The sequence below is a fragment of the Pinus tabuliformis genome, chromosome J (assembly GCF_031772625.1).
Source record: "Pinus tabuliformis cultivar Carrire ecotype Pingquan chromosome J, CPIR1, whole genome shotgun sequence".
Classification (NCBI taxonomy): Eukaryota; Viridiplantae; Streptophyta; class Pinopsida; order Pinales; family Pinaceae; genus Pinus; species Pinus tabuliformis.
In genome coordinates, this window is record NC_142295.1 from 330,031,247 (window position 1) to 330,057,774 (window position 26,528).

Genomic DNA, 26,528 nt, shown 5'->3' on the forward strand with positions numbered 1-26,528 from the left:
CGTGGAGGTAAAATTGAGGGGCTAGTTTCTAGTTCTGTGCTACCTTCATTTTTGTAGATTTTCCCACTTCGTGTAGCCCCAAACATCAATTTATTCACATAACTGGTAGAATTTTAATCCAAGTGTTCAAATAATTAACGTACTTACCTCGCGGTCCTTTGAGGAAGCGTCATTCTGCCTCGCTATAGCTGATTGAAATATCTACTATGAATTCGGTGATGAATCCTCCTATGATTTGATCAAGCTAGTGATCAACAGTGCACGCCATCTTATCTTCTAATTCTTCCAGTCTTCGCACCAATTCTGGAGTCCATAAAATAGTTCTGTCGAGTTTACACCATCCTTGGCTATCTACTAGCTTCGCGATCCACTCATACAACTCAATGGGGAAGGACACAAATAAAATATCGTGGATCTCTGTATATAAGTAGCATTCTAACCACTCTTCCTTTGATAGTCGCAGATTCCTATTTTCCTGTGCTGCGAACTCGTGAATCTTCCTGTCCGACCAATCTTCAATTACTTTCTTAGTCAGATTCCAGTGATACGACATCAGACATCTCTATGCAGACCCTGGTCCCGGCAACAAAACCATTTTTTGGCTTTTTGGGGCCTGACCCAAGTTCGGAGTTTAATTAGCCAAAGAAATCCCTGTACTACTGGCGCTTTCGAAAATAGCCTGTGGGGCATGGACTGAGACCTCACCCGAAGTAGTATGGGAGGGTGCTAGAACCAAGTTTCCACACCCTTAAGATGTTTGAGATATTTGACTGGTCCCACTGTTTGTACCTGCACGTTGGTCACTTCACGCACTTCCTTGTTCCTCACAGCCTGATACACTGCCTTTGTGTAACCCTAACTAGGGGCTATGGAGCTTCCACACTGCTAGAGTTGTACTCTATGATGTTACCCGAGATCTTACTTATCTTCCCATACCAGTTTATTACCTCTGTGTACTTGGATGTCTTACGTTATAATTATTTATACAAAACATTCATATAAGTTCGTGCAGCAAATAAACAATATACTTGCAAATTATACCCAATCATATATTAAAATAGGAAAAGATGCACAGAAATATGGTAAACTTCTCTTTATTGATTCTTCCAATGGTTACAGACTCAACCTACCCTGCGCACTCAGCTGCAGGGGTCCGTACACTCAGCTGCGGACTACTAGGCCTCTATGCACTCAGCTGTAGAGCCTTCCCCTACCCTACGACCCAAAGACACACTTTACACTTTTACTTAATCACTTAGACTTCTCATCCTCCTATGCTCTTTTTCATTTCGTTATCTTATACACTTAGAGCCTCACTCTATTTATACAATCCCATGGTCTGCGGACCATGAGTAGGTCTATCCAGTCGACATTACATTACAAAAACTAGGGTAGACAACCCTGTGACTCTATTATGATTTCACTCTCCGCGCCCGCAATTCGCAAAGCTTTTATAAAAGGATTTGTTCAACACTTGGGCTTTAAGCTCCAAAACATGTCTTGGGGGGATTCCATGCCCAACATCCATCCCTTAGAATGCATCTGTATGGACTATTTTTTTGTCCTCCCTTACAACAAGCATGGTAATGACTATGTATTTGTGGTCATGGACAAATTATCTAAGATGGCTATATTGGTTTCTTGTAGGAAGAGTATCACAACAAAAAGCACTGCCAAATTCTTCTTTGAACAAGTATGGGTACGTTTTGGAATCCCGTAAATCATTATATCATATTAGGATAGTAGGTTCCTTAACACATTCTGGTTAAGTCTCTAGACAATATTGGACACTAATCTCACCAAGTCGACTGCATTCCATCCCCAGAATAATGGCCAGACAGAGGTCATCAACATCATGATAGTGCATACTATGCATGTACAACGCGAAGTATCCAGCAAACTGGGATGAGAGCCTTCCTTATGTGAAAGATAGTTAAATAGAGCTCTCCATATCTTGAATAGCAACAGTCCTTTTCATGTGGGTATGGGCTTTCAACCATTATGTCTTATTGATGTTTCCATGCCTCATGTGACTACAAAGACAAAATCCACACATGTACATTTTGAGGTTGATAAAGCAATAGGGTTTATTTGACACATCAAACACATCCTCCAATATGTGCACAACATCTTGGATAAGCCCAATTCCAAGTACAATCAACAACATGATCAACATCAAGGGCTAGAAAAGTTTCAGGTGAGTGAGAAATTCTGGTTCCATTTGTAGAAAGAACACCTTACCGGAGTCCATCGGAATATTAGACCACTCTTATATGGGACTTACACCATCAGCAAGGCTATGGGAGATAATGATTTTGAGCTCAACGTTCTCGCATTCCTTGGCCTACACCCAATGTTCAATGTGGACCGCCTTCATCCATACTTTCCATTGTTACTGGACACATCAGACATTACAAAACAACTCACACCAATGGAGCTAAAATTAGACTACATGGAACAAGCCATAACTGATCGAATCATGGACACATAGACCAATATCACTTGCTAGCATAAGATCCAACATATCGGGTTGTCAAATTTGGCCAACTCTTGCACAAAGGAAAGTGACCCACCAAGGACCAAGTTCAGCAGAAGTTTCTCCATCTGATTGAGGCACTCAACAGAACATGGACCATTGCTTCCTAAGGGGGTAGGAATGATCTAGGTGGATATTGGTGGCCAACCTCCTATTCCACTTGGACCCCAATGATATTTTCTTTCAGTTTCCTTAATTGTAGCACAATTTTCTATTTTTGGCAGTTTTACGGGCCTTGAGCTTCTAGATCAATTTTGACGTCGTAAATGATGTAATATTTTTGGGAAACAAAAAAATAGGGAGCATTCAGTAGGGGATTTTAGTAAAAATTTATATTCCTTATATAGTTATTTCTAATGAGGTATCTTATGCATCAAACGTAGATCATTTGTCAAATTTACGTCCTCAGTAGGTTCATGTACTAATTTACCCCAACAGGGCCCATAGGCGTTTCATGCTTCATCTCGTAGGGATATATTTTTGGATGTTCAGGGTCTTCCATTCTTTTTCAATAATAAAGAGGTATTCGATCCGTATTGTGACACAGTTAAGAACACATGTAACCACCACATCTCTTCTAAGAGATAAGATACCATCAACTGAGCTAGTTTATTTCCATTCTGCATGTAAACAATTTTTAGTACTTTGTTATTAATGAATGGAAGTTCTATTTTTTTTGTATCTCTTTGTTTATGTTTATATCTATATTTCATTTTGTTCCTTCATAAATCTGTATCAGTGGTATCAGAGCAATTTTCTCTTTCTCTATTTTTTCATGCATGTCACCAATGAGGCCAGGGTATAAGGAGTTGGGAATTGAACTAGTTGAGTCTTTGCAAGACCGTCCCTACAGACATCAACAACCTCCCATGGTGGAATAAAAGAAAGATGAGGGAGCAAGATATCCTATCAAATTTTTACTCAAAGAATCCCTTAAGCGGCAAAGGAATGATATGATGGAAAACTTTTCCTAAATCCTATGGTGGATGCTCACTGGTGACACATATTCATCCAACAGTCACTTTGGACGTGTCACCCCTTCAAGGTACAAGTGAAATTCGATTTCCTTATATTCAAAGATCAAATATATGCACATGCTATAGATAAATGGTTGTTTTTCTTTGGAAGGTTATTTTTCAATCCATAGTTTCTCTGATAGGGAGAAGATTACATTTTCAATACTTAAGGTTGCCCCTTATGTCAAGGATTGGTGGGAAGCTTACTATGAGGAAAGGGTCAATGAACCCAATTTTTTTGCAACTTCCCCCTCTTAAAACTCTTTCCAAGATGTTGTCAAGGAATAATATTAACCCATGGGGAGATATGAGGACAAGTACATACAATGGACCACACTATGGTAGCATAGGGATCAACATGTGCATGAGCTCACAAATATTTTTCATACTCTATGTACAAAGTTAGGTATCAAAGACTCTAAGTAACATCTAGTGCTCAAGTACTACAAAAATGTGCATAAATATATTTAGGAAGAATTGGAGTTACTAGATATCTCCTCGCTTGGTGCAACATACCAATATGCTACCAAGATTGAACAAAAATTTAAATAAAAGAAGCGTGACTTTGGATCTATGAATCAGATGCAAGGAAAGCATGCCCCAAAACCACAGAATAGAGGACAAAGCCAAGGTGGAGTGACCCAAGATAAACCATTGAGGCTACAAGAAAAGAATGGCATCATGATGATGAAGAAGGACACGGAAAAGTGGTGTGTGTTCCATAAGAGCCCCAGTCACAACACGAATGAGTGTCACACCAACAAGCCATCGGTGATCAAGGTAAAATATTCAGAGTCCAATGCATGTTCTGATTTTGAGCTAGAACCTGACAAGGGGAATGAAAATGGGAAGCATATTATTGGCGCACAACCTAGTGCCACTTTTTCAACAGCCAAGGTCCAGAAGAATGAGCCCGAAGATCTTGAGGATGGGGAGCGTCTCTTCAACTCATAGATGTGGGTGAAGGGTTCTATGTTGTAGTTCATTCTCAATAGAAAAAGCCAAAATAACCTCATTTCAGTAGACGTCATGAAGTGGTTGGGCCTACCGACCACACAATTGCTGCAGTCATACACCATCAGTTGGCTTCACCAATGAAGAGATCTTTGCATCAACGAGTAGTATTTTTTCCTTCACTAGAGCATTAAGCCCTTCATGGATGAGGAAATGTGTGATGTTGCTCCTCTTGAATTTTGAGATGTGTTTTTAGGCCACCCATACTTTGGAAGCATCATGTAGTGTATGATTCCAAACATCAAACTGTTACTATTAATTTTAGTAATAACTTATACAGGATACTGAAGGTAGCCCCGCCAACCACTATCTCTTTGATCTTTGCTAAGAAATGTAGTAAGATTATCTCATATATCGAGAAATTTGTTTTTGTTTTTGTTTTTTTGTTTTTTTTGTTTTTGTTTTAATTTTTTGGTTTTTGTTTTTGTTTTTGTTTTTGTTTTTTTTGCTTTTTTGTTTTGTTTTGTTTTTATGTTTTGTTTGTTTGTTTGTTTGTTTTTTTGTTTTGTTTTGTTTTTTTGCTTTTTTGTTTTGTTTTGTGTGTGTTTTTTTTTTCTTTTCTGATTCCCTCTCAATGCAAGGAGAATATATTGACCACATCCATAGCCCCAAAAAGGGTTCCCCTATGTAGCATAAGAAGGTGGATAAAATCATGGAAGAATACAAGGACATATTCTCCTCACCTGCATGGGTACCTTTGCACTGTGAGGTCAAGAATTTCATTGATCTGACACCCAAAACACCTCTACCCAATGGCTCAATATACCTTCACTCCATTCGATAAAAGGAATAAATCAAGCAGTAGATCAATTAGATGAAGAAAAAATGGCACATTCGACCAAGTTCCTCACCTTGTGGGAGCTTGATTGTTCTTGTACAAAAGAAATATGGAACCTAGATATTTTGCACTAGTTATTAGGCACTAAAAAAAAATCATTGTCAGGAATAGGTATCCAATCCCATAGATTGATGACCCTCTTGACCATCTCAAAGGGGGAAATTATTTCAGTGAGAATGATATGAAGTCTGGCTATCACTAGGTGCAAATAGAACCCATAGATGGATGGAATACTACCTTTGAATCCAAGGAGAGCCTTTTCGAGTGGTTGGTCATGCCTTTTAGGTTGATAAATGCCCCTGAAAATTTGATGAGGCTGATGGATGAAATATTGTGTCCATTCACCAACTTGTTCATGATTGTATATTTGGATGACATTCTCATCTTTAGAAATATTTTGGAAGAGAACCTACAGCATATTCAGTAGTTCCTTTAAACCTACACCAACACAAACTATGTGCCAACTTGGAGAAATGCACATTTTGCATGAGTCATCTCCAATATCTGGGCTACCTCATTGATGAGCAAGGTTTTTATGTGGATCCACCAAAGATCCAAGTCATTCGAGATTGGCCAACCCGAACCGCTCTAATAGAGTTTCACAGTTTTTTGGGCCTTCCCAACTTTTATTGGAGATTCGTGTTGGGATCCTCTCATATCACTCGGGCTCCGAGTCAAGCTTCGAAGGGTTAAGTGAAAGCAATTTTTTTCTAGTACGAGTCCCAATAGAAGACATTCATTGATCTAAATCAATGCCTCTGCTCTGCACCTGTACTCACATTACTAGACCTGCAACAACCATTTGAAATTGAGAGGAACACCTCTGACTATGCGATCGATGTAGTTCTTGCTAGAAAATAAGAAAGGTGGACATATTTTATTATTCTTGATAACTACTTGTGATGTTTCTTATTATTACGATTCTTTATATATTCTTTCGCTTATTTCATCAAGAAATTACCAAAGAAGCAGCATATAAAACAATAGACACCAGATATAGGAACTATGCCAGGGTAAAACCCCCCTCGAGGGGAAAAACCAGTCAAGAAATTCTTCCTTTCAATAGTATTCTTTGAGACTCTTCACCCTACACCAACACTAGACCTTCCCTCTACACCAAGTCAGCCTCCCAGAATTTCAACACCTTTTCCAGCAACTTCAACTTGGCAGTAACTTCTGGCAACATAGAAACTTCAAAGACTTCAATCTCCCAATCTAGGGCATGGAACAAAAAGAGAGAGGCACCAAAATTTCAATTTTTCCTTTCTCCTTAGACTTCTCCAAACTCGCATGTACTTCAGCATCCTGGCAATAGACTTCACACTCTTCCCAGCTATAAGACATATCAAACTTCTTGTGAGAGAGAGTGTTCCAAATGGATTCAATGTGCTTGTATTTATAGGCTGCATGTGAAGTTGAATTAGTCTCCTTAGGCCAACTTGGTGTGGAGGATACATAAATTATATTTGACTCAATACTTAAACTTTTTGCATGATTCAAAAACCTAAGAAGGGTCTCCTTAAAAGTACAATGACTCTATTGACTAAGAATAAATCCTATAATTCCTTAATGGGGACTTTGACATAAAACATGGTGACCCAAGCATGAAATCCATGCTTTAATAAGTCACAATAATTATAATAAAAATTATTTTATTTATTATTTTGATAAGTACATTACATGATGACTCAAATACATTAAATGAAGAACGAACCTAGTTACATTTTCCAACATTCCCTCTTAACTAGGGAGGTATTCATCATGTACAAGTACAATGAAATATCTCAAACTATATAAACCATGAAGAACTTTAGGCATCACAATGCCACGGACTAGATTCCTAACCAGGGAAATCTATCCATTAGTCTCTCAACAATTTAGGCATCGCAATGCCACAGACTAGATTCATGACCAAGGAAATCTATTCATGTGGGAGAAAAATGAAATCACAAACCACAAACTTGCTAACCACAAACTTGTAACACCCTCCGAGGTAGATGTGCATATAAACAACATAATAGGAACAAAAATACAATAAACATATCGGCCATCAAAATCCATATATATATCAGTACATTTTCACATGAAAATAAAGGGAATGAAATTTTCATTAATAAATGCAATGAACCAACCGGTGATGGGACTACCATGTTCCACCTGACCATAGATTGACTGAGCTAAGTCTCTCTTCAATCAATCACCCCTGTGCCATATTCCAAACATGAATGTGGGACTCATAGAACACATCAAAAAACACCAATCAATGTGGATGCCACCAGAGTTCTCCGCCTACACCGTGAGGAATTTGAGTGCCTCCTAGTCTCTCAGGCTTTACTGTGCATCTGCAGTCTGATCCAGGGATCACTAGGCCCTACATTGAGACATACTCTAGGCTTTACCATGCATTCCATCCTGGAATCACTAGTCCCAACGGAGAGAAAATCCACATCTTGGCTTTATTGTATATCCCACCATTCACCTGCAAGGATTCCTAGGCCCACCGAGGCACACAATATGGCTTTACTGCAACCCAAAGTGTGGTTCAAGGTTTACTAGTCCAATGGCTTCATTCATCCTCAGTTCGGTTCAGGGACCACTACCACCATGTGTTTGTCAATTCAGAGATCCACCCCACTTAGCTTCGAATCCAATCTGGCCATCCCCCACAAAATACATGAGAGAACCCATCTCATCAAAGCTATCAGGAAATGGCAAGGCTAGGCTAAAAATACTGTCACACCTGGCGAAACCAATGCCATGGTAGAAAAAGGAACACATGCAACCCCATGCATGCCAAATCTAGCAAGGAAGAAACACATGCAATCCCATGCATGCCAAATCTAGCAAGGAAAATACACATGCAAGTTCATACCTGCAATGAAGCCTATTGTAGCTACTTGATCCTACCTTTCCCTGCTTGATCTTTGCTTCCTATTGCCTTTTTTTCCTTTCTTCCTCCAATGCCAAAGCGCTCCAAAAAAACTCTAAGTAACCAACAGTATGAAAGAGAGAGAGAGAATAATGAGAGAGCTCCAAAACTAAACTGACCAAGTCTTGCCCACTGATCCTCATAAGCCTTTTTATTAATGAGGCCTCTATTTTCTTCATTTTCCATTATTTTCCTTCAATTTCCTCCTCACATGCAAAATGTGACCCTTCACCTTCCTTTTCTCCTAATTTCCATTATTTTCATAAATAAATGTGCCAAAATACCTTTTTGCCTCTTTAATGCCTTAGCCATTGCCTTTGCCAATTTCCTTAGCCATAAACAATCAAATGAACACCCCCTAGGATGTCTTGCCCACCATTCAGCTTCGAGTACGTGTCCCATCATCCGTGGTATTTATATATTTCACAAGGGTTGTTACACAACCCAAATATACAGGCATGTATCCAAAAACAAAGCTCTATAATCAACACCACCTTTCCAACTTCGAGACTTAGACATCAACACAAAATGTTGGAAAAATGTATTCCTAGGTAATGCTTCACTCACAAAGATTTAACACCCCTTGATCTAGTACCACAAATCGCTCTTGATCAAATATATTGGTAACCAACATGGTATAAAAAAACCTTTGATGGATTTACCTGTACAAACACAACCCCAATCAATAATATACTTTCACATGTACATAATCAAATACAAACCCCCGGGTTCATTCTAGATGTTTCTCCTCAAATCAGTATGACTATCAACTGAATTTTTGACAGAATATTCCTCAATTATATACTTTCCTTTCCTACTTCTCATGTAGCAACATATCCTCCAAAATTCATTAAACAAAACTAAACTATGCCCTCCCTCTCAACTAGGAAGCATTTCTTCATCTAGACTCCCTCTTAATCTTAGGGAGATCTCTTCTATGCAAGTTTCCTTAGAGATATTGGCTTCTTCTTCTTTTTTTATCATGGAATATTTCATGGCTTCCAACCATTTCATTAGATTTATCATCATCCTCATCATTCTTATCACATCAACGGGCCTCTTCACCATATTGAAGATTGTGTACCTACACAACTTAGATATCAAGTACAACCAAAATCTATAGAAACATGATGTTAGCCATATCAGAATCACGAAAGAATTTCAACTTTATTAATATCATATACCAAAACTTAATTACAAACAAGACACTTATACTCTTCAAAATCTTGGTAAGGACCTTGTCATAAACCCTAGACTACTTCATAACAACTTTTATTCCATCTAGCGTTTCAATGTTTCTTCCAAAGGTATGACATAACTTACTACAAGATATAGAAAACTCTTGAAACAATTCAGACAAATGTAAAGCAACCAACATCCTTTCAAAATTCATATGTTAGACTTCTCACTAGGGTTTCATACAAATCCTGTAATTCATACAAAGGAATGAATTGCAGGTTAGTCATTAACATGACTGACTCCTACTAGGGTTAGCTTCAAACCCTAGATTTCCTGTCAACCATCAATCCCAACCAAAACTCAGATTTCAACAATCTTACACAAATCTCAAATTGTCATATTTTCATCATACATCAGAGATTTTCACTTCTACTAAGGTTTAATTCCTAAACCCTAGAATTCCATTTCCATAATATCAACAATCTTTATATAAATAGATCTCTGATTGTTATATCACACATACTAGAGAATTTACTTCCCACTAGGGTTTAGCTCCAAACCCTAGATTTTTAGATATCATTATCCTATAGTCTCATACAAGGATTTATATTAAATCCTAAGACTTATGGCCATCAATAACTAGGTCAACACACATATCTAGGAATTCATAATCATATCATATGTTCAAAAACATTAATACATATGAGCTATATCAAGCTAGGGTTTCAACTAAAAGGACATATCTATACATGCCTAGATTTCATCATCATGTAAAGACATTTCATATCATGTGTTAGTCAAACCCAAATTCACAAAAATATCAAACAAGAGTTAGACATACAAACTTGATTAGACTAGGTTTTGATCAGAAAAACACACCCATACCAAGGAAATCATCTCTAAGACATTATATGGGTCTTGCTCACACATTCCACCAAACCCTAATGAGTTAGGGTTTCAATTTCGAAACATAGAAAACCCAACATTACCAAAACTTCAAAGGTTTGGGATTTTAGACCTTATCATTCATCCCTAACAAGTTAGGTTTCTGTGATCATACCAAAATTCCAAACATGACATCATCAAAAAACTTCAAACAACATTACACAATATCCCCAAGAAATTTATGGTTTCATACATTCACATTGGCATACCCTTTGGTTAGGGTTTTCTAGAACCTTTCTATGGTTCTACAAAATCAGTTAAGAATATGAGTGGGGTAGGTAGACTTATCAAGTGGTGAATCACCCAAAACAAGAATCATTATGATTCAATAGGAGTAGAAATAACAATGTTAGTACTAGATTGTGAAATAAACCTTTAAATAAATCAACGTATTATAGTTTAAGGCATACCTTCGTTTCTAGGCCAAACTTTTCTTGCGTGGCCCTCTTCAAAATCCTCAAGGATATAGCAGATGTTTTCCTAATCAAGACAATAGAGGGAGAATAGTGATTAGTATTAATATAATAAAAAATTAAACAAGTACATGAAACCAAAAATTGAAAGGAGATGATATACTTATCTTTGGGAGTTTTTCGGGGCTCCCTCCAAAGCTTGAGGGGTACCTACAAACTTATAAAAACAATAAAAATGTGTTTTCCAAAACTATGTTAAAAACCTATAAATTCTAAAACATTAGAAATACAAAACTAGAATATATAAGACTAAAAGCAAAGGACTTAATAGTGTAAGTCCCTTATATCATACTCCTCGGGTTTTTGTTTCGTTGGGTCTCCTTATTCAACAATGTTAGCATAATCTCTATCTCCCTTTTTATTATTTGGATTGTCAGGATAGTCACTCTTGTAATGACCCTTCTTATGGCAATGGTAGCACTCTATCTTGGACATGCCAACTTTCTTCCTTGGTCCTTTTGATTCCATTCCTTTGTGTTCAACAATGTATGAATTTGACACTCCTTCAAGATTGGCTAATGAGATCCTCAATTCTTCCTAACAGCAGGTAGTCCATAGTTCTTCAAAAGTGGGAGCTTCCTTCCAACTATTTAGAGTTGTAACAAATGCACCCCAAGAGGATGGAAAACCTAATAGGGAAGTGATCATGAGTTCTTTACCTGGAACAATTTATTCAATGGCCAAATATCATCCCTGATTCGTCCTATATTCACAAAGAAGGATGCCACTGTGTCTTCTTGAGTCATCTTTGTGGTCCTTAACTCATTCTTCAATCTAGCTACTTGACTAATGTTCTCATTCTTCAAACTAGTTACTAGATACTTTGAAAATACTTATTTCTTGAGCATGATCGGTGTTAGTTATGAATGGGACAAGGTTGTCCTTTAATACTTCTACCATCAGAGTCATGGCCACCAATTCTAGTTCCCTCAATTTCACTTTTTCATCAACACTGGAATCCTCTGTAGGCCTATTTACTTTTCCTTTAACCAAGTCTAGTACCTTTTTCTTTTCAAGGATGAGGTCAATCCTCTTCTTCCAGGACCTATATTTTGAGGCCCCTTCAAGTTTGTTCTATCCCTTGATTGTATTAGACATGTCCTTGAATATAGTAGATTCCTTCACTGAGATAATCCTTTTGAATGGTTCCTTCATCAAGTGCTTGAGACTGCCTTTTTCTTCCTTCTTCACCAAAGCTCTAATTCCATGTTAAAAAATTAGAAAGGTGAAAAGATTTTGTTATTCTTGATAATTACTGGTGATGTTTCTTATTATTACAATTCTTTATATCTTCTTTCATTTAGTTCATCAAGAAATTACCAAAGCAGCAACACATAAAACAATAAACACTAGACATAGGCACTATGCCATGGAAAAACCCCCCTTGAGGGGAAAACTCAATCAAGAAATTATTCCCTTCAACAATATTCTTTGAGAATATTAACCCTAGACGAAGACTAGGCCTTCCCTCCACACCAAGTCAGCCTCCCAGAATTTCATCCCCTTTTCTAGCAGCATCCACTAGGCAGCAACTTCTGACGACCGGTAGCTTCGGGCAATAGAGAAACTTGGAATACTTTGATCTCCCAATCCAGGGAACGAAACAAAGAGAGAGAGGCACAAAAATGTAAATTTTTCCTTTCTCCTTAGACCTCTCTAAACTCGCACTTACTTTGGCTTCTTGATAATACACTTCGCACTTTTCCCAGGTACAAGAGATATCGAACTTCCTATGAGAGAGTATGTTCCAAATGAATTTGGTGTGCTCGTATTTATAAGCTCCATGTGAGGTCGAATTAGTCTCCTTAGGTTGATTTGGTATTATTCTAGGCCAACTTGGTGTGGAGGATACATAAATTATATTTGACTTGATACTTAACCAACTTGATATTCTTCTAGGCCGACTTAGTGTGGAGGATACATAAATTATATTTGACTCAATACTTAACCTTTTTACATGATTCAAAATCCCAAGAAGGGTCTCTTTAAAAGTAAAATGACTCTATTGACTTGAAATAAATCCTATAAGTCCTCAATGGGGATTTAATTATATTTGACTCAATAGTTAACCTTTTTACATGATTCAAAACCCCAAGAAGGGTATCTTTAAAAGTGAAATGACTCTATTGGCTCAAAATAAATCCTATAAGTCCTCAATGGGGATTTTGACCTAAAACATGGTGACCCAAGCATGAAACCCATGCTTTAATAAGTCACAATAATTATAATAAAATTATTTTCTTTATTGTTTTGACAAGTACATTACATGATGACTCAAATACATTAAATGAAGACTAAACCTAGTTACATTTTCCAATAGTTCTCACCCAACAAGGGCATCCAATGGCCTATTACAGTGACACACTTTCTGATACAATTCCTAAATATTTCACCTATGATAAAGAAATGTATTCCATCATGCAGGCATGCTGAAAATGGAAACATTACATTCTACGGAAGGATATATTCATCCACATAGATCACCAACCTCTGTATTTTATCCAAACACAAGGGAAGTTGTAGAACGATCGTCATCAAAAGTGATCTAGATATCTACAACAATTCCACTTCAACATTAAATACAAGAAGGGAAGAACCAATCATGTTGCATATTTCCTCAGTCATCGCCCATTTGCAGCACTGGTTATTGTTCTTTTCTCTTGTGGTCATGAGACTTGAGGATGGCTACAATTGTACCAAAATGATCCACAGATCGCTACCACATATCTAATGATAGTGGATGACAAGCAAATTCCAAATAATTTCAACCTCTAGGAGGCATTATTATGCTTCATGGGCCATAGTTTTGTTCCTTCAAGTGAGTGTGCCAAGTTGATTTGGGAGGCACACTATAGTTGGGTAGCAAGACAGTTTGATGTGGAGAAAATCGTGGTCATACTATAGAATTATTTTTATTAGCCAAGACTTTGATAGGACATTGCAAAATATATCAGGTCTTACCCTTCCTGTCCCATCGCCACACCAACCATCAAGAAGCAAGGATTGTACACTCCTCTTCCTACTCCCGACAAGTTATGGGAATCCATCTCCATGGAATATCTGTCAGGCCTCCCTTCTACCAAACATGATAATGATCATTTGTTTATCATCATGGATAGATTTCATAAGTTAGCTATATTGGCAGTTTGAAAGAAGAGTATCACATTAGAGGACACTGCCAAACTCTTCTTATTGGACACTAAGCTCACCAATTCAACTACATTCCATCCCTAGACTGATGTCCAGATAGATGTCGTCAACAGGATGACATTGCAAATATTACGCATGTACAAATCCAAGCATCCACAAACCTTGTAGGAAACCCTTCCTTATGTGCAACACAGTTATTTTAGAGCTCTCCATAGCTTGACTGGCTAGAGTCCTTTTCAATTAGATCTGGGATTTCAACCATTGTGTCTAATTGATGTTTCTAGGCCTCATGTGACTACACAGACAAAACCCACACATGTATACTTTGAGGGTGATAAAGAAACCCAATTTATTTAACACATCCAACACATCCAATATTAGGTGCATGACATCTTGGATAATTCCAATGCGATGTACAAGCAATAGCATGATCAACAATGGGTTCTACACAAGTTTCAAGTGGGCGACAAAGTTTGGTTGCATTTGCAGAAAGAATTTCTTATTGGAGCCCATCAGAAGCTCAGACCACTTTGATATGGACTTTACATCATCAGCAAGTCTATGGAAGACAATTATTTTGAGCCCAACATTATCCCATTCCTTGGCCTTCACATAGTCTTCAATGTGGACCACCTTCGACCATGCTTCCCACCATTACTGGACACATCAGACATTGCAGAAAAAGTCACACCAACAGTGCTAAACCCAGACTGCATGGAATAGGAAAAAATTTATCAGATCATGGACATGTAGATGAATAACACTTGTGAGCGGAAGATCTAATTATATCGAGTTTTCAAAGTTGGCCAACTCCTGCATCAAGGCAAGTGGCTCACTAGGAACAAAGTTCAACAAAAGTTTTCCCATCTCATGGAGGAACTCAACACAATGGGGACCATTACTTCCTAAGGAGGGAGGATTGATCTAGCTAGATATTAGTGGCCACCTGCCTATTCCACTTGGACCCCCTCCATTATTTCTTTTAGTTTCCTTAATTGTAGCATAGTTTCCTATTTTTGGCAGTTTTAGGATTTTGAACTTCTAGAGCCATTTTGAGGCCCTAAACAACTTTTTTTGGAAAATGGGCAAACTTGTTTCCAATAGTACAAGTTCTTAGTCGAAATTTATATTACTCAGATAGATCTTGTTAAAGAGGTATCATGCACATCAAACGAAGATTGTATGCCAAAGTTACGACTCCGAGAAGTTGATGTACCAAGTTACCCCAACAGGGACCTCCGACTTTTAGCGCTTGATCTCTTAGGGTTAGGTTTTTGGATCTTTAGGTCCTTTCATTGTTTCTCATAATAAATATTCCTTCAAATTTCATTGTAACACAATTTAGAAGGCAGATAGCCGCCACATCTCTTCTTAGAGATAAGTTTACATTGCCTGAGCTAGTTTATTTCCATTTTGCATGTAAAAAAAATTCAGTATCTTGTTATTAATTAATAGAAGTTTTGTTTTTACTTTATCTTTGTATTTCTATTTATATATGTATTTCATTTCATTCCTTCATAAATGTGGATCAATGAATTACATATATTAGTATCTCCTTTTTATTGTGTCATTCAATGTTCTTTTTCCACATTAATTTGATTTTATAGCCCCATGATCTTATATCTAACACATTAACCCTAACAAAAAGTGCATAAAAATTCTCAATGCACATTATTTAATAGTATATATATGAAGACAATTTCCTACATCCACATGTCCTTATGGAGAAGTATGCCTAGAATGATATAAAGAGATGTACCCATGTTCCATACTAGAAAAAATGATTAAGAGAATAATTTTCCAAAAAAATAAATGAGGTCATTATTGCCATTTGCATAAATAATTCTTGTATAAATTCTTGTTTTTTTTTTTGTAAATTATACTTTGAGAATTGAATTATGTGCTCGAAACAAAGTTGACTTTTAACTTTTCCAAAATTTTGAAAGTAAAATAATTTAATTAAATATAATTTGGCATATTAAATTATATTAATATTTTTTTGGAAAGATATATGGTTATAAGGAAATCATAATTACATAGAAATTATTTTTCTACTAGACATCAAAATTCACAAGAGTTATATGGGTTTTGGAAGTTTCAATTTACAAAATATGTAAATTGTCAAATTTTAATGGTTAAATTTTATTATAAAGAACACATATTCATGAACTCACCCACTACAATAATTACAGATATAATAGTAGAAAATAGAGCATTTGTCATTCTTAGCATACATCTAATCTTGGTTTTGATACCTTGAATCCCATTTCTTAAATATTCATCTTCTTAGTGGTGTGAATTCTATTACTTTGCAACTAAAATTCTATTGAGGTAGGACTAATACATGTCTTTGAGTCAAAAGACAACGTTAAGAATGAATACTCACCCTATTGAAGTAGGGGTTCTTGATTTGGTGAACTTGTTTGCATAAAACAATGTAAGCTTGTAAGGTTCCAATCAACCATATAGATGAGTTTTATGAATTATTTTTGTTTCTATATTATAGACGGGGTGAAAGATATTTGGAATCAGAATCTATCTAAACAATGGAAATACATTTACAACTATTAGAACTTAGTGCAGTTTTCATTTTCCATGTGTGAATAATCCCATAAAGTAACAAATCGTCCAATGAAAAGTGGTCATTTACATGGCTTTTTTAATCAAAACTATTGTTTACACCTTTTTTATTAAGGTAATTACAATAAACATTTGAATCACCTCTAATGAAATCAGGGCATACTACCTTTGCTGAAGATAGTCATTTTATCACCTCCTTTTTTTTTTGTAATTTTAAGCCCTTTATATTGCTCTCAAAAAGAGGTACATGGATTTTTTTCAATAGTTACTAATTCTCCACTTGGGAAACAAAACTAGTAGAAAAGGTTAAAAATATTAACATTAAATACTTAAAAATTTATAAGTCTATCATTTAGAGTTTAAAGAAAACTAATTTGAAGTACTTTGCCAAAAATTGACATCCATAAGTATAACAATCTTGTAATATAAAATTATAACATGAAACTTGGCTCACCTGATCATATTATCTTGACAGGGAATCCATATATATTAGTGGAGGAGTATCATTTTCATTGTCAGAGGAGGTAAAGGAAAGATTTTCTAGCCTTTTGGAAAACATAAAAACCTTTTTGTCCAGCATACCTACAATACAAACCAATATTTCTTGGTGCTTGTTTGAACAATCTATAAGATCCCTTCCCATGAGAGTTTTCATGTGATAATATAGATTAACCATTTTCAGTATGATATGTAACAATCCCAAGTAGAATTACCAATCTTTGGAATCTAATTCCTTTTATCCATGTCAACATGATAATTAGGGATGAATTTGTAGTTTTGATGAAAATCTTCCTCAACCTCTGAAATTGTTTTGTGAACTTTTTGAGGAATAATATTCATAAATATAGCGATAGAATGACGATAAACAACCTATTCCTGAGGATCGAAATATGAGGGATGATGATATTTGAGACTAACATGAGGAGTAACTCTACCTCTTACGACTCCTTTTGTTGGAAAATGTAATGTGGCAATTATTAATTTAAATTTTTCTTATTCCCTAATACTCACTTGTGAACTTTATTTATCTTATTTTGTTTCTTAATTAGATATTTTCATTAAACAAATATCAAGATCCAAATATAAAAGACAACGGACACTGAAATGAGGCTCCAAGCTAGGGAAAAACCCCTCTAAGGGAAAACCTAGAAAATCCTTTCTCTTCTTATAGAATCTGCTTCAAATGAGACAACAAAGACCTAATCCCTAGACCAAGTCCTCCTTATAGCACCAAGTCAACCATAAAAAGAGACATTCGAATTACGTCAAAGTCAAACCAAGTCAACAAGAGACAAACCCTTCCAGAACTGCACCAAACATAGAATTTCACCCCCCAGCAACAGGATTTCGGACTTGCATTTATTTTGCAACTTTGACCCCCTATAGTAGCATAGATACTTCAGATGTGTGAGAGAAAACTAGGGAAAAACTTTGATTTTCTTCCTTTCCATCTTTTGCTTCCTTCTTCCTTATTTTCTTCAACTTCTTCTTGATTTTCACACTTTATATTAAGCTCCTTAATTGGATATCAAAATGGTGAGGAAATGAGGTTGAACTTCTTGTATTTATACTCTTCTATGTGGGTCAAATACCCCTTTCTGGGCCAACTTGTCTCTTCGATGGCTGACTTGTGATAGGAGGCTTCTAGGACTTTCTAGAATAAAAAATAAATCACTTTTCAAGGTATATCTTGATTGGAAGGGTCTTACAATCATTATGTTGACTCTCTTGACTCATGTAAATATATCCTATGACCTAACAAACCCAATAAGAAAAAATAATATTCATTTACCTAGAATACCATCAATAAAGAGCATGAAACCCACGCTTTAAAAAATAACTTTTTTTTTCCTTCTTTTGTTTGCTACATAAGATACATATTGAGATGAGTACAATAACAATTATGAAGACTAAAACTAGTCATATTTCCAACACTCTCTCTTAACTAGGGATGTATTCATAATTATACAACTTGTACAACATTATTCTTAGACTGAAGAGTTCTCATATGAAGAGTCAAATTGATAAACCAATTGTAAGTATCATCATTATAACCAACACTATCTTCAAGGCCTAACTAGACAAGCTATACTTCATTAAAGAGGATTATGTTGGGAGGCTTTACGTGTGATACCGCAGTACCTCTACAAGGCACATACCCCATCTAGATGTTCACAATATATGTCCTCTTAGGAATATTTTTATCCTGGACTCAAAATCCTCAAGGAATATCGGTTCTCTTCGACCAATCTTGTCTTGGACACCTTCCATATCCTCAGAGCGTCAATACATTTCCTTTTTTGGATGCTCTATCATCAAGGAAAGTACAGATGTTTATCCAATCCTCCACCATTCTCTATCTAAGGCCTTCACATAGACTTACAGTTGTTAGTCCTAGTTAAGTGCATGACACATAAATAAGAGAATGCACATGTGATTTTTAGCATCACTCCCTCTCAACCTAAGAGGAGATCCCTATTCCCACTTGGTTACGAAATAGATCCTTTCTCCTATTTCAAGGAAACTCCTTCAATCCCTCTCAAATATATAGGAGATTTCAGAATTCCTTTCTATTTGGTAAGTCAACACCACAAGCCATATATCTTGTCTTCATAAAAAAATCAATTACATGTTCTTTCCTTTGCATCTCATTACATCGAGCTTTCTTCCTTCCAAGGAATCATGGAGCCATCTTCTTTGTTAAACCTTATGACAGGATCTAGGTCATCAATCTTGCACATCACTTTTATCATCAATGAAGGTATTATGTTGATCCTATCCAAACTTCAAGTTGATTATAGCTTCCTCATGTAAGTGATCTCCTACTTGTGGTACAAACTTGACCTTCAAATCATCTTCTCACACTGCTACCTTTTAATCCCAAGATGAACACATATTGACTTCATCATTTATAAAATCATATGTTGATCTTGCCTCAAAATTCATCATATATTCCTGCATTATCCTTCTAGGTAGAAAAACAATATGTTAATCAGATAACCAGTAATAGAAATATTAGAGCTACCTCATCATGTTGATATTCTCATCAAAGCATCAACATCTTGATTGTCCATCTCCACAGGAATATCCCTTCATGCATCAGAGTGCCCAAGGATCCAACTTGATTACCAAGTTAAATTTTTCTTAAGGAGACTATACTAGATGTTGAACATTATTCTCTGTAATATAGTGAGAAATTATTAATCTTTTATTCCTTCTATAGTAAGACAAATTCATCTTTTAGGCATCATACAATAAAAATGAAATATTTACCATGCATAATTTATGACCAACTTCTTTTACAGGATTGTGTACATATCAATCCTACCAAAAAGTTACGCCAAATATTCATTCCTATACTTTCATACAATCATCTAGTTATTTGCCATACATTGAGCCTACATTTTAACCGATTGCATTCCTTCATCCTTCAAAAATATTATTTCCATACTATATAGAATGTATACTAACCTTGTCAAAATGCTTCTTCCAAGAACGTTCCAAAATGATGGTTCTTCTAGGATGACGATCCACCTTAGAAAAATTACTACCTCTAACATTATGTTAGAATGTCTAGATGAGAAATAATATGGAAAATGGTCCAATTTTCACAATTTTGAATGTCTAGATGATTCCTAAAAATCATCTCAATTAAGAAGATTCTACATATGCTACTATCACATGATTATATCTATGATGTTATACCAAATAAAAAGTCTACTAGAGTGAACAACAATGAATGCTATTGTAAGGGAAATACCAACAACATAAGTAACCTAAGAGACAAGATGCCTTCTTTAATAGTAAAGATTTTTGACATCTTTCTTTGGCTTCTTCTTAGGTTATCCCATTTCTTCAGCTATTTGAGCTTCACCTCTTTCTTTTCTTTTGTTATTCTACTTGTTTGGAAAGTCCGTCTTAAAGTATCCATATTCACTACATCCAAAACATTGAACCCTAGACATATTAGGCTTCTTCTTGGACTTTCCAAACTTTCCCTTCTTCATCTTATTGGTCCTTGCAACGACGGATTGAGATTGTTCATTGGATTCAATATCATCCTTTTACTTGATCCTAGTTTCTTGTAGGATGTATTGAGCCCACAAATCATCAAAAAAACTTGATTCTTTCTTAGAGTAGATGCTAGTTGCGAAATTGCTTCATTCTGGTGGAAAATCATTTAATACACATATGGTCATTGTTGAATCAGAAATTGTCTCCCCAAGCCCTTACAACTAACCTCTTAATTGAGATATATTCATTAGAAAGGAGTCCATTTCATCTTCCTTAAACCTTATCCATTTTGTATAGTTTATTCTCAAATACATATTTTGTTCAGATATACTTATAGAGTACAAATTCACTAGCTTGTCATACATAGCCTTAAAATTCTTCAAGTTGGAAACAAATGGAAAAAGCTAATCTTAATAGATTCAATGATGATGCTTTGTGCCCTTACTCCCATTTTGATCCAGATGGATATTAGTGGCCACCAATCTATTCCACTTGGACCCCCACAATTGTCTCTTTCAGTTTTTTAGTTTCCTTAATTGTGGCACAATTTACTATTTTTGGTTTTTTTTCGGGTCCTAAACTTTCAGAGTTATTTTGGGGCCCACCCACCTATTCCACTTGAATGTCATATTCCTCGGACAGATATTTCTAACAAGGTATTTTGGGCATAAAACAATGATCGCATGCCAAAGTTACGACCCCAGGAAGTTGGTGTACCAATTTACCCAAACGAGGCCCATAGTTTTAGCGCTTCATCTCCTAGGGTTAGGTTTTTGGATGTTTAGGGATTCCATTGTTTCTAAATAATAAATAGGCCTTAGAGCCTCATTGTAGCATAGTTTAGAGGCATGTAGCTGCCACATCTGTTCTCAGAGATAGGCTACCATCGCCCAACCTAGTCTTATTTCCATTATGTTTGTAATCATATTTTAGTATTAGATAGTAATGAAATGAAGTGTTATTTTTTCTACATATTTTTATTTATTGTTATATCTATAATTTATTTCATTCCTATTTAATGTCAGACTAGTGGTATCAGAGCAGTGTGCTCTTTCTCTTTTCTTCTTTGCATGTCCCCAAAGAGGTCAGGATATAAGGAGTTAGGGCTTGAACTGGTTGAACCTTTGCAAGGCCATCCTTGCAAATCCCGATGACCTCCCATGGTAGAAGAGAAGAAATATGAGGGGGCAAGAGATCCTTTAAAAATATTGCTCAAAGAATCCCTCGAGCGATAGAGGAACGTAATGATGGGCAACTTTGCCCAGATCCTTCTGCGACTACCCAAGGGCGACGCATCCCCTTCCAATAGCTACTCTAGAAGCACCACACCCTTTAAGGTACAAGTTAACTTTTACATCCCCATATTTGAGGGTCAGATAGATATCGAAATTGTAGACAAATGTTTAAATATGTTAGAAGGATATTTTTCTGTTCATAATTTTTCTAGCTGGGAAAATATTACTTTTTCACTTCTCAAAATCGCCCACCACATCAAGAAATGGTGGGAAACCTACTATGAGAAGAAGGACAAAAGTACACCCTCACTATTTTTTGCCGCACCCACTTGGGATTCATTCCAAGATGCCATCAAGCAGAATTACTACCATGTCGGGAGCTATAAGGATAAATACATAAATTACACCATGCTGTTGCAGGGAAGGGACCAAGATTTGCCAGAGTTTACCAATGTTTTCTGTACCCTTCGCATGAAGTTGGGTATCAAGGATTATGAGAAACATCTGGTACTCAAGTACCGTGGCTACCTACGTAGGTACGTCCAGGATGAGATGGAGTTCCTAGACATCTCCTTGCTCGGCACGATGTACCGATACGCTGTCAAGATTTAACAGAAGTTTAAATATAAAAATTGACACTTTGGATCTATGATTCCAAAGTAAGGGAAAGGCACCCCCAAACTATAGAGAACAGGGAAAAGGGAAAGGCACCCTAAGCCGCAAGTAAAGAAAAACACCATCAAGAAAAACAAGGCCACAGAAAAGTGGTGTGAGTTCCATAAGGGCTCCACTCACAACACAAGTGAGTGTCAGGCCAAACAATCACTGGTGGCCAAGCTGAAGGCTTCCAAGGTAGATGCATGTTCCGAATCTGAGTCAGAACTTGACAAGGGGAATGAAAAAGGGAAGCGGATCATTGACGTAGAGCCCAGTTCGACTATGGCCACCACTAGGATCTAGCAGATTGAGCATGAAGATTGAGAGGAAGGGGAATTCGTATTCCACTCATAGATGTGGGTGAAGGGTTCTTCCTTGTAGTTCATTGTTGACAACGAGAGCCAAAAGAACCTCATTTTAGTATAGGTCATGAAGTGGCTAGGCCTACTTACTGCAACACATCCACAACCATACACCATTAGGTGGCTTCACCAAGGATGAGATCTCTGCAACATCCAATAGTTTTTCCTTCCCTGCAACATCAAACCCTTCATGGATGAGATAATGTGTGATGTTTCTCCTCTTTAATTTTGCTATGTATTATTATGACAACCATACTTGTGGAAGCGAAATGACGTATATGAGTCTAGACCCTGCTATGTTATTATTTCTTTGGGTATTAAGTTATATAGGATACTAGAGGTAGCCCTGCCTACTGCCATCTCTTTAATCTATGCTAAGAAATGCAGTAAGATCCTCTCCCATACTGGGAATTTGTTTTCTTTTTTATTCTCTCTCAAAGTAAGGGGAGGATCGTAGCCACATCCATGCCCCTGGGGAAGGGTTCCACCACTAGTAGAAAATGGTGAAATTAGTGACTATGTGACTAAAAAAGTTAGTAACCAAAACTTTTTCAAGTGAAATACTACCAACAATTAGAAATATTAAGAGACCCAACTAAAAATGACTAACATAAATGACTAATTTGGTCTTGAGTTAAAATATATGACTAGCTAATAAGTAATACTACTGAAAATGACTAACATGAATGACTAATTTAGTCTAGGAACAAAAATGTGACTAGCTAAAAAGAACTACAATAATATGAATTAGTCATTTATGTTAGTCATTTTAATTGTGTCACTTTAACAATATAAACATACAAGTGATAAGGGATTCAAAGTCTTTTATAGAGTGGATGAAAGGTTGTACTTCCTTATACACTTCTTTATTGGATTAGAGGATGATTAGAATTATGGATCTTATTAGAATATTTAGGCTTATATCATTTGATCACATTTAGAGGGAACTAAGTTCAAAGGTTAACAAATTATCAAAAATGGGAGTGGGCCAACACCTCCTTTTGCAACACAACATGATCACCTAGCCTGGGCCACACCCACTGTTAACATGACCATATTTTTACCTATAGAGTTTCAAATCGGTGACCTTAACACCACGAAATGCCTTAACAATACACCCTGTCATCATTTATTCTATGCCCCATGGACATAAATTGCCACTAATTATTTGAGATAATTTACTTCTATTTGCATGACATATAAATTTTAATTAAAAATAATTAGTTCAATACCATAATCTCCCATCCCTACTTCAATCCATTGTATATAAAAAGCCTTAATTACACCAAAGGTGTCCCTTTTTGAAATTTGTCAGGCTAAGCATTGTCTAATACCCTTTTCATCTCCATTTGAGATTGGTCCTGGTGTACACCCATGACATTTGTCTGATTCTCACGATTACCAATGTTATCAAGTGAATTTTGTTGTTGAGGACTACTGGGAGAATTGTTCATGCCTGTCAGATAAATTCTTGGTATATATATTTAATTTGTTGTTGGATATACTCTTGTTGTTATAGTAGTAGTCTCTAGTTTGAACATGGACTTGATCCAGGTTACTCCAAAAAATTATGTATTTAGCACAGTAAGAATAATGGAATAAGAGAAAAAAATATGTAAAACTGTGAAAAACAACAATCATCCAGAAGCATTACACAAATATTTAAAAAAATTCTAACAAACTCAAAAAAGAGAAGTAAAAAATATAATAAAAAAAGTCATATTTTTTTTATTAAAAAATACTAAAACTACATTCTTTATGTTAAAATGATTTTACACAATTTCTTTGAAAAATGAGCATTTCTTTTAAATAGTTGAATCTCCTATTGGCTTATAGTTAAAAAAAAAAGTACCATTAATATTTGAAAGTAAAATTGATACATATTTTACATAATCAATATTAATTTATGTGAAAATACCTTAACCCTAATCCTATTTCATCTATAATCCAATTTCATCTATAATATACTATCATATCAAATATGATTTAAAATATATTATCATAAGATGATAATACATTAAAAGTTAATAATATAAAAATATAATTATATTATAATTCCCTCCACCACCAAAGCTTCCATCTGAACAATGCTCACCATTAAAATTACCCAAAACCTTCTTGTTATTGATTCTAGATAGTGTGCAGTATGCAAGGATGAATTTGAAGTGGGCATCGAAGTAAGACATAATCCTTATAAACACATGTACCATTCTGTTTGCATGATTCTGTGGCTTTAATAGCATAATTCTTGTCCATTTTGTTGATATCAGACGCTGACAGATGATGTCGAGTATGAGAAATCTCTCTCTCGTGGTGTTGTAACGACTACAACCACCCTCCAAAATCTTGTCTTGCATGCAAATTTCAGATTCTATCGTGGATCCTATGATCGAGCATTCCTTGGTCACTTATTAGTAAGCTGATGATCTCAAGTCCCCCTCCTTGATCTTAAGAGTTGTTCATGTCTCATATTTATGCAACATGTGTCATCCTTGGGCTTGGATATTATCATTTGTCATGCAAAGGGAAGTTTGTTCTGATTCAAGGGGAAATATTTGTGCGAAAAGTTTGTTAGGCCCCTATACTACTAGTGTAGGGGCCTAACAGTTGTTCTCATTACATAGACATGTTTCACACTCACTTCACACTATCTTGTCATGAAGTTTGTTGCATCAAGCAGAATATGTTTTATATGTTCAAGTGTGTGATCATAGTCAAGTTCTATCACTGTTCACATCAGTTCTACTGATCCCACACTTACCCAATTTATGGATTTCCCTAGCAACTTAGCCTCATCCAGCTTTCTGAAACTACACACTTCACTTCTGCAACCCTCAATAGCTTTCCCTTTCTTGCTGGAACTTTGCAATGTGCAATGACCCCAACCTCCCTTGGCATCGAAAACTGCACTTTGATTTCCTCCCTAGACCCCATCCCGCAACAGTGTCTAGCATCCCGAAACTATGCAGTTTTGTCTAGGTTGTACAGTCTGCCTTGCATTCAGAAATTACATAGATGTCCTCCCAAGACATCATCCTAGAAGTAGTCACTGCCCACTGAAACTACACAAATGTATCTCCTAGTGACCACAATGAAAGATGAAATGTTAGACGACTCTCAAGGAGTTGAGGAGAAATACCAAGGAACCGAGTTATGATAAAATATCAAGACCGCATGAAAACTTTGTCAAATCCATAACCATCTAGAGGGTAAGTATGGTAAGTGAAGCTCATCCTTTTGAAATACATCTCTTAGTGTAACCTAAAGTACTGTTGATCATCGTCATATCATTTTATCTTTAATTACATGCATGGTTGCCAACACTAAAAGTAATTCCATGTGTTACTTCTACATGTCTTGCTTTGTATTGCTTGTTGGACAAACAGTCATATTTTGGCATATGGATTGGTTTCTCATGCTTCAGATCTTGTTCTGGTGATTTTGAAGGTTTGTCTTTGTTTGCATGAGTTGTCTTCGCTCTATGAACATCGGTCGAACTCACACACAAAGTTCTAAGCATAGTCACGCAAGTGTCGTCATAGTCATCTGAAGGTCTACCTCAAGTGTCACACTTGTTTCTCTTAGCTTTAAGATAGTATC